The 9107-nt window shown below is 39.2% G+C and overlaps 1 long non-coding RNA gene across 2 annotated transcripts; it reads right to left on the bottom strand.

Moving 5' to 3' along the window:
* Positions 1 to 883: 883 nt before the first annotated feature.
* Positions 884 to 5144, bottom strand: LOC308305297. Of its 2 annotated transcripts, XR_013963102.1 has the most exons (8): positions 4944 to 5144; positions 4186 to 4226; positions 3734 to 3780; positions 3050 to 3123; positions 2837 to 2945; positions 2168 to 2243; positions 1485 to 1561; positions 884 to 1201 (listed from the first exon to the last, which is right to left on the bottom strand). It is a non-coding gene; the product is annotated as an uncharacterized lncRNA (long non-coding RNA). The 2 variants fall into 2 exon arrangements; XR_013963103.1 differs by lacking the exons at positions 4186 to 4226; positions 4944 to 5144 and having other exon boundaries at positions 3734 to 4085.
* Positions 5145 to 9107: the final 3963 nt, after the last annotated feature.

Consider the following 9107-nt stretch of genomic DNA (forward strand, 5'->3'; position numbering starts at 1 on the left):
AGACGTTGATTAAAGGTTAGACTCCCAACGTTGGGTTTTTAAGTTTGATTGACGTCATGACCCAACATTGGTTTGATGTCAATCTCTGATGTCATGTAGACATTGATTAAAGGTTAGACTCCCAATGTATTTTTGTTGAAAAGTAAATCGGATTGACGTCATAAGGCAAACATTGATTTGATGTAAGCATCTGATGTTATCTTGACATTGAATTTTGGTTGGTCTCCTAACGTTGGATACAAGTTATTTTAGTTGAATAAAATTGGACTGACATAATCCAACGTCAGCTTGATGTTAATCTCAGATGTTATGTAGACGATTACTGGTTCAACTCCAAATCTGGATACAAGTTCTAATTTGGTTAAATGAACATAACCCAACGTTGGCAAGACGTCATCCTCCAATGTTGGTTAGACATGTAAGCAAGAGGTGCATTGCTGTCAAAACCCAACATTAGGTTGACATCAATGACCAAAGTTGGAAATGCAAAACATCAGAGGGCGTGAAAACCAACGCTAACATCACATCAACTTCCAGACATATGACAGTATGACACCAAATTGTGTCAAGTACTGAATAGTGAATAGAGGGTAGCTCACACAGCAGTCACTAGGTCTGATTAAGCTTGATCCAGAAAAGAACATAACAGTTCACCTTTTTTTTACCTTAACACTGGACAAATAAAGAAATACATGAAATAATAGCACAGCCTACCTCAGAGAGAACTTCCAGACAGTTTCCTTTTTACTTGCATATGTCCCACAACAAAATTATTAATAAAATATATTCCGGTGTGTTCACAACAAAAATATAATAATTAAAAAATATAATCCAGTGAGTTCACAACAACAACAAAAATTATTTAAAAAAAAATATTCCGGTGAGTTCACAACTACAAAAAATAATTTAAAAAATGTATTCCGGTGAGTTGCCAGATTAAACTGTAGGTCCAAACAGAACTACCAAGATCCCCCAGAATTCACAGTGTCAGTTCAATCAGTTCTGAGTGCATGCGTTTGTGTCCCCCGCTGCCTCCTCTTGCCTGCATGTCCAGTGAGCTACCAGGTTTTAGGTCCAACCAGAACTAATTCAAGTTATATCAGTCCATAGTGTCCCTCTTGAAATGGACAGTTCCCCTGTGTCTCCCGCCTCTGCTGCTTTAGGTTGTCCTCTGCTTCTGGGTTGAACGTCATGACGGCATCTGTAGAAAAAGAGAATACAAAATATGTAACATGCTGTCATAACCTTACACCACCACATTGTCATGTTTTGCAAATTAAATTATTTACAGGTGTGTCTACAAGGTCACAATGCATACAAAAACTTGAAAACTTCACATCATGTTCACCCTCATAACCTTAAAATAACAAGAGTTCAGTTGGTTAAGCAGGCCCTCACCCAGAAGAATTAAATTGTAAGACACTGAAAACCACAGAACACCCAAACCTTATACTGTGTTATGCTGTGCATTACTTCTTACTTACTTAAAAAGCTTGGTCACAGAGGTGCTTCTTCTCTCCATCCTCTCAACGACTGGACCCAAGCAGACACATCACGCCAGCTAAGAGAGAGAGAAGAAAGAAGGAAATAGGTTAGACCAGGGTTTCCTAAAGTGGGTGCTGTTGCACCCTAGGGTGCCTTGATGCCAGTCCAGGGGTGTCTCAGAATAATCTGATCATCAATATCACTACATCAATATCAGTTCACTAAGTAAAACTGACCTGATTTGTGAGGAGTTATTTTTCCATCTACGGCCAACTCTCTTCTGCAAAAATAGCAGATCTACAAGCTCACAACATGTCACGACGCGCTGTGAGCTTGTAGATCGGCTATTTTTGGTGAACCTTCCTCCCAGAATAGGGATGCTGGGGTTCAAGTGGTTAAACATAAAGTATAAAGTTATTTTCAGTCAGTTCTAATGGAAACTGATATTTCTCCAATGGTGTAAGATTCAAAATATTTACAGTGTACTTCAAGGGTGCTGTGGATTAAAATATTATTTACAGGGGCGAGGTGACCCGAGTCAAAAATGTTTGAAACCCCCTGGGTTAGACACCAAATCAAAGACACTTGCCATTGTATCAAAGGGAAGGACATGTTTTGCCCAATTACATTATTTACAGATTGGTGTGTGCCAATTGTCTGTCCTTGGTCAACATGAAGTTACCTTGTATTGCTCTAAAATACATCAGTCTTCTCCAAAGCCACCTTCCTTTTCCCCCTTCATGTGGTTACCGAAGAGCCTGAAGAAAAACATATTACATTTTTGTGAACAATATAGTAGGGTAAGGTTCTTTTGTAAACATGGCATATAATCTCTTGATCCCTTGTTGATCAGGTGGCCCAGGGTGGTCCGCTTTTTTAAACCCTCTACACCAAATCTGCTCAGCAACAGCAGGTCTATAATATTCATGCAAAATTGTATTTATTTATTTTCACATAATTTTCACATATCATGACATTGTCATAAGAGGGGGTTCCAGTGGTTAAGCTGCGAAAAAATGAAAACATGCAGACAGGCCATCGCCTAGAATAATTAAACAAATAATTATGCAGACACTGAAAACCACATCACACAAGGGTTAATTCATATTGTATGTTGAAACATGCAGAGAGGGAAGCAAGCACATCTCCAAAGATTTACAGGTGCCGAACCAAGGAATATATAATATACACACCATGGAAGGATGAGGTTCACACACTGTTCCAGAGCTCCAGTAAATAGTTTATTAGGATAGAATAATAACTATTTACCGGAGCTCTGGAACAGTGTGCAAACCTCCTCTTCTTCCATGTTGAAACATGCACTTTATACTGTGACTCATATAAAGCCTACCAAGGTCTTAAAAGCTTGGTCATCACAGAGATGTTGCTCCTCTCTCCATCCTCTATCCTGTCAACCACTGGCACCAGGTCCGAAAGGACTATCAGACACGTCACGCCACCTGAGAGAGAAAGAGAGGTTAGACACCCAATCAAAGCGTTATAATTTTCCATCGCACAACAGTTTGTAGATTGGCTATTTAGTACAAAACAATGATCAGACTACCTGGTTGTTATCTCCCAAGAGTAGAAACCACCATGTCTATCCCAAAGGAAAGGCGGGACAAGCACAGCAGACACCTGAGAGAGAGAGAGAGGGAGAAGTGAAAACAGACTAGTGACTAGTTCATACATGTTTGCTTCCACATAAGACAGGACTGGACACTGCGTCACAAGAACAAGCAGCCACCCAACGTACGGCACCTGAGACACAGAGAGAAAGGAAATAAAATCAGCACAAAAAGAAAGGAAACTTGACTTCGGTCCATTATCTCCCCTTTAATAATACCAATTTGTATTGTTTTATATCATTTTTATCATTGATTCGTCACCTTTACAACAAAGTACAGCTTGTAAGCATCGGGCATTCGAGGCATGAGCTACACAACCTAACGTGTGGGTAGCGCCGATCAAGGTTTTGCCAAAATGGCTTGCAATATTGTTCTGCTGGCATTTACTCTCATTGTGGGCTTCCCTGACACTGAGCTTAAAATTAACAAAGTGTAAAAATGGTCAACATGTGTTGTTTTTTCTTTTCCTTATTACTGTGGGAGAGTGCAATCATTCAATCATTAAAGGGGAGATATAATGGACCGAAGTCACAAAAATAGCTGATCTACAAGCACACACAATGTGAGGCTGTAGAATGGCTTCTCAGTTCAAATAAATCATTATTAATTAAGTAAATTACCTGGTTGGCTTAGCTCCCAGGATCACCTCATACCACCACAGAGACACCTCATGTAACAGAGAGAGAGTGAAAAAGGAAATGAATAGGTTAGATTTTATCATACTCCATCAAACAACAATGTTGCATTAGACACAAAATTATCTACAAGAACACATTGCATAATATGAGCATGTACAGTATATTATTTAGTACTTGACTAGTTCCTGCAGTGATTGGCTGCAGTAGATTGGCATTCAGACGTGTTTGTAACACCTGTGAAGTGCAGCTTTGGCAGTACAGGGTAAGAAGAGAAGGAGAAGTCTCATGCAAAAGTCATGCTGTATTCTATATTGGATCTTGGATATTATACCACAGGATGAAGATACCCTTTATTTTCCTATTGTGGATTACTACTGGATTTCCTGGATTAAAAAGGACTTTGCTAAAGGGTGGTAAGAGGAGACTTAACCTACCATATTGCATAGACTGGTTTTCTTTTCGACGTTGGAATTTTCTGTTGACAGAAGAAAAACAAAAGTTGAAAGACTACAAAATACATTACAAATGAGCCATGTACCACACACACACACACACACACACACACACACACACACACACACACACACACACACACACACACACACACACACACACACACACACACACACTCCTGTTAATCACTTCTAGCTCCCACTCCCACTTTGAGAACCATGGCACAAAATCAGTGTTTGTCAATTATGCATTTGAGCCATGGACCACCATTTAGTGAGATTTAGCCTCTCAGTCTCATACCTAATAATTTAGGAATACAGATCATGTGTAAAAAATAATTTAGCTTGTACATTTGGTTTGATTTTACAGTAATTAAAAGATCTATAGGGGTCCATTTGGTTATCAACTCCCCATCATTTAGCTGGGGACCACCTGGAAGGCTGGAACCAACCTAACATTACTAAACAAACACTATATAAATAGCAATGATTACTGTCACAATAACACTATTTAACTGCTGAATAAATAATGGACCTTGGAAACATTATATAATGGAAACTTTTTTACAGGAATGAGGGTTCCTGTCACATATTAAAAGGGGTCTGCAGCCAAATAGTCATTTTGGATTTTGGGGTCCTTGACATGAAAAGGGCTGAAAACACTGGAGTATGAATTGTAAATAGTGAAGTTGTAAAAAGTACTGGAAGCAAAAGCAATCAATTAAAATAGCTTTACATACCTGTGTCATCTCCCTGCTCCAAAACTCCTTCTCTGTGTGCAAAAAGTCTCCATAATGTAGATTTAATCCCACAAATAGACTGGCAGCAACCTATCTTCCTGTTCAACAATCAACAGTGATTTTATTTAGTTTAGTTTTATCTTAAATCACTTTTAGACAAGCAGCTCTCAATGCTTGCTGTTGGTGACAAATGTAACTGCTGTGGGCTGTTTGGATTCAAAGTGGGGGTGTGCTCTCAGCAGAGCCAGTGGTAGCTGGCCACATCACAGTCACATGACACACAGCCAATCAGGCATTTGCAATTGCATTGTGGGCAGTGTAGTTGATTTTCAAACTGCTTTCCATAAACACACATATATTGTGTTCCTCTCTGTAACTACAAAGATGACTCCCTTCATCTTTCATATGTTTCCTCCAAACTATAATATCCCAAAAGATAGGCATTAAAATGTGTTTTAATCAGATTTAATTACAGATAATAATTTGCTTGTATAACCAATGTCTGCCCAACATTATTTTACTAACGTCCACATAACGTTGAAGTCTAACATCATCAGACGTTGATATTTGGTTGGTTTTAGGTTGTGTTGGTAACTAACCAATAACCAACGTCTGTTCAACGTATTATCCCAACGTCAGGTTGACGTCAGGATGATGTTTTTATTGTATTATACTCATTTCAAGCAGGATAGTTTTATATTAAGCTTCTGAAGCATTGAGGAATACAGTATGGTAGTGGATCTCAAACATTTCAAAGAAGAAACATTTCCATTAGAGAAGATTTTGATGAGTCAAGCAGTGATTCTCAACTATTTTAATTGCAAGAACCCCAGTTTGACATGCATTAGTCTAAGTACGGACCTCCATTTTATGGCATTTCTATCTGAGACCCCAATTTATTGTAAAATCAATGTTAATGGGTCCATTTTGGTTCCATTTGTACACTCTATGAGTTACCCATAAGGGTCCATTTCATTCCTAACTATCATTTAGCAGGGGACCCCCTGGAACTCCCTCAAGGACCCCACTTCGAGAACAAATGCAGTTAATATCAGGTTGCCATTCCATATATCTTTACTGTTTTTAAACCATTAAGACATAAGGTCGATACCTTCTAAAGCCTGACCTAAGTTTTCAGAAAAAAGCGCCTGAGGGATAAAACAGGGGTTCCCGTCCATAATGGGTTGTGTATGTTGGGCTGATTTGTACACTTTGTTCTATGTCACATCTATAATGTTTTACATTGATAAACTTCATAGTTAATAGTATGCGGTATTAAACTGTGGATACCCCAGGCTGGCTTGCGGTGGACATTTTTGTCTGAATGATATTTTTGCCATGGAGTGGACAATAATGTTACCAGTAGCACACAAAGAGCCAGTCTCAAATGTCTACTAGCACAGTGGTTCTCAAAGCAGGTTGAGAGGGACCTCAAAGTTCCTTGAATGCGGTCGAAATCGAACATTACAGGTCTGTAACTCTGAGAGTGTATGGAACCAAATGGACCCATAAACACTCTCAGAGTTATGGGTCCTTAAAAATAATAATAATACAAATACATTGAGAACCACTGTACTAGTGGAATATAGTGTCATACATATCCTGAAGAAACCCTGGAGACTGGGACAGAAATTTAGTCTCATGATCAAAATTACAACATTGTTATTTAAAAACAAAATCTAAAATCTACCATGGTCAAAGGCAAGTCTCGCCACATGTGTCAATGTACAGACATTGATGATCCCTGTGCCAGGAGATATTATGGGATATGTTGTTTTTATCTTTAAATGGGTATACCCCATTTGATGGTGTCCCATAGATGTTCAACAATGACCTATTACAGCTGAGGTCAAGACCTTTCCATTAACAGTTAGCCATTTCTAGCCTATGTAAGCCCTTCTGTGGCTGAATGATATGCCTTTAATCATGGACTCTAGGCAAGATTCAGAGGTCATTGTCACAGCATTCTGCTGTGTACTGTTAGATAAGCATCATGGTGTGCCTATCTGTCTGTCTGTCTTTCTCTCTTTATCGCCCGAGTTTAGGCCACAATGCATTTTGTTATACCCCCACTGAAGAAATATAGGCCTACTTGTCCTCTAAGTTCCTGTCATTTCAGATTAGATACACTAGCTCTTATTTAGGATTCAAAACATTGAAATTGAAATGGTCTTGGACTTTAAGGACAACCCACATTCATTTATAATCGGCACTGTTGCGGCCTATCTTTAGTTTTTTGTTGAGCCAATGTAATGGTACGCTGGACCAATGAAGTGGCTAGTGTCCTCAGGGGTTGCTTATCAAGGAACTTTGACATTCTTGCTAGATACCTTGTTCACTATGTCCATGCCAATAAACTCCCCCGTTATACTGGTCTTGTTCACATCCAAGATTAACTGAATGCTCATGCTTACCTGTAACTACCAGTACATTCAAGAGAGACACTGATAGTCCAATGAATGCTATGATCCAAATTAATTTAATTTCATAAACATTCAGATGTCCCTAACTGTAATGACACCTTACTGTCCCTTAAACTGCATACTTTATGTGGTCTTTAACCAGAGATGTTATGTTTTTATCCCCAGCAAAGCATAATCCTTTGCAATGCATACAGCATTGTAAGTTAAGCAGTCAACCTGACGTTGGGATAATACGTTGAACAGACGTTGGTTATTGGTCAGTTACCAACAAAACCTAAAACCAACCAAATATCAACGTCTGATGATGTTAGACTTCAACGTTGTGTGGACGTTGTCATAATACCGTTGGGCAGAAACTGAGGTTTGGTCGAATATCCGACAACAGCATGTCAGTGATTCAACATCAGCCTGATGTTGGGAAAACACGTTGAACACACGTTGGTTATTTGTTAGTTACCAACACAACCTAAAACCAACCAAATATCTACGTCTAATGTTGTTAGACTGCAACGTTGTGTGGACGTTGTCATGATAACGTTGGGCAGACATTGAGGTTTGGTCAAAAATCCGACAAGAGCATGTCATTGTTCGACGTCAATATGACGTTGGGATTATACGTTGAACAGACGTTGGTTATTGGTTAGTTACCAACACAACCTAAAACCAACCAAATATCTATGTCTAATGATGTTAGACTGCAGCGTTGTGTGGACGTTGTCATGATAACGTTGGGCAGACATTGAGGTTTGGTCAAAAATCCGACAAGAGCATGTCAGTGTTCGACGTCAATATGACGTTGGGATTATACGTTGAACAGACGTTGGTTATTGGTTAGTTACCAACACAACCTAAAACCAACCAAATATCTATGTCTAATGATGTTAGACTGCAGCGTTGTGTGGACGTTGTCATGATAACGTTGGGCAGACATTGAGGTTTGGTCAAAAATCCGACAAGAGCATGTCAGAATTCGACATCAACCTGACGTTGGGATTATACGTTGAACAGACGTTGGTTATTGGTTAGTTACCAACACAACCTAAAACCAACCAAATATCAACGTCCGATGATGTTAGACTTCAACTTTATGTGGACGTTAGTAAAATAACGTTGGGCAGACATTGAGGTTTGGTCTAATACCGACAACAGCATCTGAGTATTCAACGTCAACCTGAAGTTGGGATAATACGTCGAACAGACGTTGGTTATTGGTCAGTTACCAACACAACCTAAAACCAACCAAATATCAACGTCTGATGATGTTAGACTGCAACGTTGTGTGGACGTTGTCATGATAATGTTGGGCAGACATTGACGTTTGGTCAAATATCAGACAAGAGCATGTCAGAATTCAACATCAATATGACGTTGGGATAATACGTTGAACAGACATTGGTTATTGGTTAGTTACCAACGCAACCTAAAACCAACCAAATATCAGCGTCTGATGATGTTAGACTGCAACGTTGTGTGGACGTTGTCATAATAACATTGGGCAGACATTGATGTTTGGTCAAAAATCCGACAACAGCATGTCAGTATTCGACGTCAAGATGACGCTGGAATAATAAGTCGAACAGACGTTGGTTATTGGTCAGTTACCAACACAACCTAAAACCAACCAAATATCAACGTCTGATGATGTTAGACTTCAACGTTATGTGGACGTTAGTAAAATAACGTTGGGCAGACATTGAGGTTTGGTCTAATACCGACAACAGCATCTGAGTATTCAACGTCA

This window comes from Nannobrachium achirus, assembly GCF_963921795.1.
Source record: "Nannobrachium achirus genome assembly, chromosome: 20".
NCBI classification, from domain to species: domain Eukaryota; kingdom Metazoa; phylum Chordata; class Actinopteri; order Myctophiformes; family Myctophidae; genus Nannobrachium; species Nannobrachium achirus.